Here is an 8560-nt window from a genome sequence, read left to right as displayed (position 1 = left end):
CACCGCCATGCTTCACGGTTGGGATGGTGTTCTTCGGCTTGCAAGCCTCCCCTTTTTTCCTCCAAACATAACAATGGTCATTTTGGCCAAACAGTTCTATTTTTGTTTCATCAGACCAGAGGACATTTCTCCAAAAAGTACGATCTTTGTCCCGATATGCAGTTGCAAACCGTAGTCTGGCTTTTTTATGGCGGTTTTGGAGCAGTGGCTTCTTCCTTGCTGAGCGGCCTTTCAGGTTATGTCGATATAGGACTCGTTTTACTGTGGACATAGATACTTTTGTAGTTGTTTCCTCCAGCATCTTCACAAGGTCCTTTGCTGTTGTTCTGGGATTGATTTGCACTTTTCGCACCAAAGTACATTCATCTCTAGGAGACAGAATGTGTCTCCTTCCTGAGCGGTATGACGGCTGCGTGGTCCCATCGTGTTTATACCTGTGTACTATTGTTTGTACAGATGAACGTGGTACCTTCAGGTGTTTGGAAATTGCTCCCAAGGATGAACCAGACTTGTGGAGGTCTACAATACTTTTTCTGAGGTCTTGGCTGATTTCTTTTGATTTTCCCATGATGTCAAGCAAAGAGGCACTGAGTTTGAAGGTAGGCCTTGAAATACATACACAGGTACACCTCCAATTGACTCAAATGATGTCAATTAGCCTATCAGAAGCTTCTAAAGCCACGACATAATTTTCTGGAATTTTCCAAGCTGTTTAAAGGCACAGTCAACATAGTGTATGTAAACTTCTGACCCACTGGAATTGTGATACGGTGAATTATTAGTGAAATAATCTGTCTGTAAACAATTGTTGGGAAAATTGTTTAAGTTTAGTTCTTGATTTATATTGCAGGTCTGTCTGTAGCCTATGACAATTATGGAGTGTACCCACTGTATGCTAGCCCAGTACAAACCATTCTCCCACTATTCCCACCTCCCTGTTTCCTGACGACATCAGCTGGTAACCAGCTATTTGACATCCTCTCTCTCGCCGTGTTACAGGCTCATTAATATCTAGTTTATTGGTGCTGAAGCAGAGGGAGGGTAGAAGTAATTGCACTTTTTGTCAAAGAGAGGGAGGGGTGGGGGTTGCAGCTTAAGGGCAGCTATCCATCTAGTGTGCGCTGAGGCGCTGACATGCCAACCCCTGTGAGGAGGAGGGTAGGGTCGCAGGTGGGGTTGATCCACCACTCCTTCCCAGGGGACAGATCTCTTGTGCCCATGAACCCCCTCAGACACACCCCTTCCCAGTTGCCACTAGCCAATTCCCTAATTTGCACTGGTTAACATTCAGCCCATCAGACTCCTGTATATGTGTGTGCTTGTTAATGAGAGAGAGTGAGAGGGAGAGGGAGAGAGAGAGAGAGAGAGAGTGAACAAATATATTTACATAAACAAATGTTTGTCTGAAAGATTGCTTTGAGAGAGTTTTGAAGAAGCTGACCTCATGATGGACAGATTGAAGTTGGGACTCATCTCATGTGACCTTAGGAATCAGTGTGTGTGTGTGTGTGTGTGTGTGTGTGTGTGTGTGTGTGTGTGTGTGTGTGTGTGTGTGTGTGTGTGTGTGTATTGGCCATGCTGCCAGTGTGTTAAAGGCATGTTAAACCCATTTAACAATGACTCAGAAGTACCAACAGATTTCATTAACAGTAGAGCGTCTGGAACTAGACAGGAAGGCTTATACAGTAGAAAATATGTACTATAATACACTTTTTTAAACAGCATGTGTTCATTGTGGATTCCAAAATGTGTTTTGCCAAAATGTCCTATTTTGAAATCCTTCAAAGTAAATTCTAATTTTGCTGTAAGATGTTTACTACAGTATTTGTGCTTCAGATGTATTGTTATAGGAGAATGTATTGGAAGTGAAACTACCCTGTTCTAAACATAAGCGCATGGTTCTCTGTTTTTACAATGGCTGAGGGTGAACAGAGGCTGTCTTAAAAACAATGTTTCAGATACACCACATGGATCAGTGAGCAGGACCCTGACAGATGGCATCACATGTTGCCAAGACAACCAGAACCATTAGTGTCTCCCCAAATATGGTGTAGGGGGGTGATGGAAATCCAGTAATCCCTGTGCTGTGCACCACTCAAATTGGTCCCCAGGGTCAAGAGAGCCCGTGCACAATCAGATGGGTTCACACGTATTAAGTATAGACCAATGTTTCATCACTCTGTCAAATTAGAATGGACAGATCTCCTTTTCAGGGGTAAATGCTGCACTCAAGTAATACCATTTTTACCATAGAAGTTAAAAGTGCAATGTTTTAATATGTTTTAATAATCATGAATTTTTGTTTGAGCATGTAGTTCCAGATCACCCTGTGTATGATGACTGGACCCTTGAACTTGTTAGTAATGTTTCACACACTAAATACTGAACACAATCAGTGGAAAAGCATTGCCATATTAAATGCCAGTCAGAAAGTATTTTCTGCCGTTGTAGAAAAAAAGAAGAAGTACTTAGTTATTTTTCACTCTGGCTCTCAAAGGAACTTATTCATTTTTAATCAGCTTGCTGTCCTCTTCTTAATTAACCAGAGCTGGAAAATTCAATCAAGCAAAGGAGTGGGTGTGAGACGTTCATAAAAATGTCTAATGGCTAATGTGTCAGTCCTGCCAGACAAATGAACCTGATATTACTGGAGCCTGGGCTGCCAGGGCGGCAGGTCAGTAGCTGCAGGGTACAGTTCTAAAGTAATTACACTGGCTGTCTGCTTTGTCACAGTATAATGCTGATCTTACATGGAAAATGAGACGGAGGTAGCCTTGGACTGGAAATTACAAATATTTCAATACGGATCGGAATTTGACAAACTTAACTATCCAATGGCATTATTTGGTGATTGGGTCACTAAGCTCTGCATAAATAAAGCAATATGTTTTTCTCTATAGCATCTGTAATATATTTTAGATACAGTATTCAGTATGTTCATGATCCTGCAGTGTTTAAACCAGCCGCCAGGGGGAGATATAGCTACTTACTCAGTAGACTGCTCAGCATACTAGCCAAGAAAAAGGGAGGAGAAATGTCTAGAGGGACAGCATAATATGATATGCTGTGTAGGATACAAACAGTTCTGCTTGGATTATCCATTCCTRCCAAAAGGGGATGTATTGAAGTATATTGGTGAATCATTTTAAGCAAGTTCTTTCCAATGCATTTTTCCATTGTGGCGTTCAAGTTCCAGCCTCACCCTGCGTGCCTTTATAATAATGGAATCATAATGGAATATTACATTTGATTACATTATAATGCAACCAACACATCTAATTCAAGTGACATTTCAGCTTTTCCTTTTTCAGTATATTCTTAATCAGAAATGAACCAATCTTTCAGCAATTAATACAAGGGAAAAAAAGATTAGTGGACCAACCGCTGCATGACTGTTGCTCTCCAGCACCAAGGTTACTCATCAAAAGCTTTGCTGCTCCACACTGTGCATTCATTCATTCATTCATTCAGACATTCATTCATTCATTCATTCATTCAGACATTCATTCATTCATTCATTCGTTCATTCATTCATTCAGACATTGGCTGCTCCATGAGCCTTTGTATGAGAGAGGCTGCCTGTTCTCTCTGTCACTGGGATGCCGACCACTCGGTTTTAACAAGATTATCCTTARAGCGTGGAAGCAATGGAGTGCCACTGAAATGTAATTATCATGTGATGGAGTGCTTGTGATGGCTATATTATCACTCCTCAGTCTCTTAACCCCTGTCATCAGGTGAAGGAGTATACACCTGGACCCTGAGTTATGACTGATGGTGGAAGCCTGTTTAAACATGTTGGAGGATACCTGGTCATGACGAGCGGACACAACCACAGGCTCCAGGGAAGGTCCCAGCCAAGCCTCCTCAGGACTGGTGTCTATGTGCATGTGCATATGGTTTCAAGTTGTCCTCTTATCTACATTTACGCCACTTGGCCTTGATCACAGAAAGGAAAGCATGATTTCAGCTGTGCCTGTGGTTTCACCACTCTCTGTCGCTGTTGCAGTCTTCCTGCTCTCACTCTCTTGCTCTCCCGCTCTCGCGCTCTCGCTTTCGCTCTCATTCTCTCTCTCTCCTCGACCCCACAATCTCAGAGTATCTGATGACAACTAGATTTCTCCCTTCTGCCTGTTTCCTTTTCCACAATTGTCCCGGTCTCCATGACAACCTATCTCAGCTTTGAGAAGATGGACAAAAGGTGTATAGAAAAAGAGAACTAGACAAGGACACACAAATATTCTACATGCACACATACACACCTAGTCATGTACTGGATGTACACTGCCATAGCAAATACAGACACACACAGGTACACTGAGTCAGAAGTTCTGATGAGCATTCCAACACACAGGGCGGCAGGTAGCGGCGGCAGGAAGCCTAGTGGTTAGAGCGTTGGACTTGTAACCGAAAGGTTGCAAGATCGAATCCCCGAGCTGACAAGGTAAAAATCTGTCTTTCTGCCCCTGAACAAGGCAGTTAACCCACTGTTCCTAGGCCGTCATTGAAAGTAAGAATTTGTTCTTAACTGACTTGCCTAGTTAAATAAAGGTTAAAAACATCAGGGACACAGACCCTCACTGAGTCAGGGTTTCTGATGAGCATCCCAACACACAGGGACACAGACCCTCTCTGAACAGGGATTCTGATGAGCATCCCAACACACAAGGGACACAGACCCTCTCTGAGTCAGGAGTTTCTGATGAGCATATCCCAACAACAGGGACACAGACCCCCTCTGAGTCAGGGTTCTTGATGAGCATCCCAACACACAGGGACACAGACCCTCATCTGAGTCAGGGTTCTGATGAGCATCCCAACACACAGCGGAGACACACAGAACCCTCACTGATCAAGATTTCTGATGAGCATCCCAAACACACAGGGACACAGACCCTCTCGTAGAGTCATGGTTTCTGATGAGGCATCCCAACCACACAGGGACACAGACCCTCACTGATCAGGAGTTCTGATGAGCGCATCCAACACAACAGGGACACAGACCCCTCTCTGAGTCAGAGTTTCTGATGAGCATCCCAACACACAGGGACACAGACCCTCTCTGAGTCCGGAGTTCTGATGAGCAATCCCAAACACACAGGGACACAGACCCTCTCTGAGTCAGGAGTTCTGATGAGCATCCCAACACACAGGGACACAGACCCTCTCTGAGTCAGGAGTTGATGAGCCATCCCCCACAACAGGGACACAGACCCTCCTGAGTCAGGGTCTGTGAGCATCCCAACACCACAAGGGACACAGACCCTCTCTGACTCGGTTTCTGATGAGCATCCCAACACACAGGGAACCAGACCTCTCTGATCAGGAGTTCTGTCCAAGGAAGACAGTCGTCTGGATGAGCATCCCAACACACAGGGACACAGACCCTCTCTGAGTCGGAGTTCTGAGTGAGCATCCAACAACAGGACACAGACCCTCTCTGAGTCAGGATATCTGATGAGCATCCCCAACACACAGGGACACAGACCCTCTCTGAGTCAAGGAGTTCTGATGAGCATCCCAACACACAGCGACACAGACCCTCTCAGAAGTCTCACTGAGTCAGTGGTTTGTGGATGAGCATCCCAACACACAGGGACACAGGACCCTCTCTGAGTCTCACTGAGTCACTGGTTTGAGTTTAAAAACTCTCACAAGGTAGAAGAAAGACCTGTATTGTTGTGGTGTGTTATAGACACCGGCACATATTCACTTGGTTTCAACATCAAACTAGCACTGACTGCTCGCATCTTTTCAGTCCCCTATTGTGTGCTTCGTTTTCTGTCCTTTAGTCAATGGGGAGGGGAACACATATACTACATGTATTGCTGTGCCACAGCCTTCTTGTTCCACTACATTTCTCACTACTAATTTCCGTTATGTGGTCATATAATTTTCTATGTTTCTCTCGCCCTGACTCTCTGGTCTCTCTCTCTCTCTCTCTCTCTCTCTCTCTCTCTCTCTCTCTCTCTGCTCTCTCTCTCTCTCTCTCTCCTCTCTCTCCCTCTCTCTCTCTCTCTCTCTCTCTCTCTCTCTCCTCTCTCTCTCTCTCTCTCTCTCTCCTTCTCTTCTCTCTCTCTCTCTCGGTCACTCACTCACTCGGTCACTCACTCACTCGGTCACTCTCTCCCATCTCTTCCTCTTTCTTTCCCTCTCCTCCTGCCAGTCTGCTCCGGCTGGTGCTTGTCCCATGGGTTCCTGGCTCCCAGACGGCCTACTCGTTGGCTAGATTTCAGGGGCCGTGTGACGTGGCGTCGTGCCACAGCCAGCCACATAGCTGCATCGCTACTCAGGGAGCAGTCAGATGGACTAAACAGGCTTTTCATAACCACACCTCCTTCCTCCTCCTTACTTCCTGCTCTTTCTCCCTCTCCCACCCCTCCTTCTTCACCCTCCTTGTTCCCCACTCCTGCCTCCTTCCTGTCTCTCCTTCCTCCCCACTCCTCCTTATATCTCCCCATCCCATCATCATTTTCTCTCTAAACAGTACGAACATGTCTGCCAATACCCGTTCAGGGGACATGATTTTATCTGCAACAGTAACAAGACACTTAAGCATTAGGTCTGTGAGAGCAGCGTGCATGTTTATTTGAAGGAGGGGAGTGGCAKTAAGTAATCAATTTGCGAGGGCACTTTGAAGAGCTTGTGCACCAAGCTGTTAAAGCAACATCAACCGTCCCAGAGTGCTCATAATGTCACTGAAAGCTAAATGACAAAAGAGTGTCAAGCATTCTTCTCAGGCCTATCTCTGCAGAACAGTTTTCCTTTCATGGTCACATTCTGTCTGTGGGCAGTGGGCACTTTATTTTCAATTGAAGGCCTGTGCTTGACTGACTTGCTGAAGCCATTCTAGACCAAAGAAAATACTTTTAAAAGACTGTGYGGTTTTTCACAGCTGACATACCAACCATGCAGTGCTGACTTTCAATTTGAGAGAGAGAAATGGAGAAAGAGACAGAGAGAGAGCATGATGTCTCTGAGGGTAGGCATGTGGATTGACAGCCTCAGCCAGTGTGTGCATTCATCCTGTGTGATGTGTGGTCAAGGCAGTGTGAAGAGAGCATCATTAAAGTCAGTTTCTGTATTTATTCAGGTGTCTAGGTACATTGGAAGAGCACAGTCGGTTAGTGGAGTTTTCTTGATAAGTACGCCAGCTCACTGTCCGTGCCAGCTGTTTGCGGGCAAGCTGCAGCGGAGGGTTGGTAGTGAGTACTGAGGCTAAATGGTTGGTGTGTGTGTGTGTGTGTGTGTGTGTGTGTGGTGTGTGTGTGGTGTGTGTGTGTTGTGTGGTGTGTGTGTGTGTGGTGTGGTGTGTGTGTGTGTGTGTGTGTGTGTGTGGTGTGTGTGTGTGTGTGTGTGTGTGTGTGTGTGTGTGTGTGTGTGTGTGTGTGTGTGTGTGTGTGTGTGTGTGTGTGTGTGTGTGTATGAGTGTGTGTGTGGAAAGAAGAGCTAGATAATGTCCGGTTGCAGTGTGACTAATTTCATATCATGTAAGACCTAGCAGTTCTGCAGTGTCTGATCACCATGCAGTGACAAACGAGAGAAGGGGGAGGGAGAGGGGCAGATGAACAGCGAATGGACATAACAGAGAAATACAGCGACAGTGGTCATAACGTTATTATAATTATATCAATCCGACTAATTTTGACATTCATCTTGACCCTTTTCTGATTCTGTCCCCACTCAATAATTGTGCTCTGACACTTTCTTTATCTAGCAAACTCTGTGCTGATTTCTATAGTTCTGCCTTGGTGTCAAGACGCTATATGTGGGGTTTTCTGTCTTTGTCTATGAGAGAATCAGACTGCACTTGTTTCTTTCTTCCGTAAATGTCAAGGCACTGTCTCTCGTGTGCCCCCTTGTATGGTTTCATTTTCTGGTTTGTCCCTTCACTCATCACAAGGTGTCTGCGCTCACACCTTCCGCTCTTAAAGGGACAGTACGCCCCAGCAGTGAACACCATGCTCATTAAAGCAGGACACAGAAAAAGGAAAGCGAGCGAGAGATGAAAGAGAGTTGAAAACTGGGGACAGAGGAAGAGAAAACAAACAAAATCGAATATAAATCCAGAAGAAATAATGAACATAGATCAAGGAAGCTCATTGAATTGCCCAGTGAAAATTAGAATGCACCGAAACGCTCACATTAGAAATGCAAGAAAGATGAATCATGAAGCTGAAAAGACAGAATACAATTCAGACCTTTGCAGCACATAGTGTATCTGCCAGGAGGAAGAGCTAGCCACCATCTGGTTATCCGAGTGGCTGTAACATTGATAGGTTTGGATGATAGGCCAATTGGTGTGTGTAATCTACAATGAGTGAAGACAGGGTTGTTGAATCCCCATTCACTGTGTTAAACAGTAATTACAGGTCAGTGACGTGACGAATGAGCAGTGTTCAAAAGAGGACCAACTGCACTTACATAGATATACACACAACATTGGAATCATCAACTCATTCAAGTTTGTGGTACAATATCATACAGTATAATATAACCATTCAGTCCCTAAGTACTACCATTGTTGCCCATCTTAACACGGAACAAGATGGGAGACTGT

The sequence above is a fragment of the Salvelinus sp. IW2-2015 genome, linkage group LG15 (assembly GCF_002910315.2).
Source record: "Salvelinus sp. IW2-2015 linkage group LG15, ASM291031v2, whole genome shotgun sequence".
Taxonomy (NCBI): domain Eukaryota; kingdom Metazoa; phylum Chordata; class Actinopteri; order Salmoniformes; family Salmonidae; genus Salvelinus; species Salvelinus sp. IW2-2015.
The sequence above is the reverse complement of the archived record's forward strand: the minus strand, read 5'-3'. Positions refer to the sequence as shown.